Raw genomic sequence first — 1,208 nt, 5'->3', positions numbered from 1 at the left:
GCAGGCGATTTGGCCGAAGTGGTCATTGTACGACCGGACGAGGAGATAAACTCGTCATAGCTTCTAGATGAAGCTGTCTTGAAGAACATCGAGAGAGTGCTGAACACACGAAGTGGATCGTCAATCCTACGGAATTCCTTGAATCCGTACTATTCTTTTATAAAGGAATTCAAGACGTCGTCTCCAAAGACTCGCCTTCGGTCCTACCTCCGGACCGAGGTGTGCGTCATGAGATCGACCGGGTTCCGGAAACCAAATACTGCGTAACTCGCCAAGGCCCCAGCCCAAGGAGCAGTGCGACGTCATTGACGCCTTTTTCCGTGCGAAGCGGCGCAGGGATGGTGCGTGGGTGCAATTCTCCCCATTCGGCACCCACGTTTTGTGTTCAGAAGCCGAACGGCAAGTGGCGTATCGTTCATGCTTACAATAAGCTCAACGCTGCCACCATTCCGGCATAGACGCCGAATCCTAGAAAGGATGTTTTTTAGAGCAACATGGTGGGATGTACGAAGTACAGTGCACTTGACTTGGTCGATGGGTATTACCAATTGCTCATGAGAGCGAGTGATATTCCGCTAACAGCGGTGAGCACCTTGAGCGGCATGCTCTGGCGAGGCTGGTGATGCCACAAGGGCTATCAAATGCACCAGCAACACTTAATCGTCTTGTGACGCAGTTGTTCAGGCCCACCGGGAGTATGCATAGACATACTTTGACGACATTTTCGCTCACAGTCGTGCGGAGCACGGGAGAACAGATGAGGAGAATCACATCGTCCATTTGAAAGCGGTGCTCGAGTGCATGCGCACGAACAAACTATACGCCGATACGGACAAGTGCATCTTTGGCGCAGAAGAGATTGCCTTTTCAGGATGCTCTATTGGGAAGCGTGGCCTTCGAGCGGATCCCGCTAAGGTCAAGACCATTGCAGTAGACTGGTCGGTTCCAAAGAACCAGAAGGACTTGCGTAAGTGGCTTGGTCTCGCCAACATAGCGTAAATTTTGCAGAAATGGTCCCGCCATCATCCAATCTCCTTAAAACGGATGCGGAATGATATTGGAACACCGAGCATCAGGAGGATCTTGACGGGGACAAAGACAGCTTCCTGCATGCACCAATACTGGCGCTGCCAGACCCCGATCGTCCTTTCAGCGTCGTCTATGACGCTTCGGACTTTGCCATCGGCTGGCCACTGCTGCAAACAGAT

The sequence above is a fragment of the Plasmopara halstedii genome (genome assembly GCF_900000015.1).
Source record: "Plasmopara halstedii genome assembly, contig: Scaffold_1561, whole genome shotgun sequence".
NCBI classification, from domain to species: Eukaryota; Oomycota; class Peronosporomycetes; order Peronosporales; family Peronosporaceae; genus Plasmopara; species Plasmopara halstedii.
Note: the sequence above shows the minus strand (reverse complement) of the source record.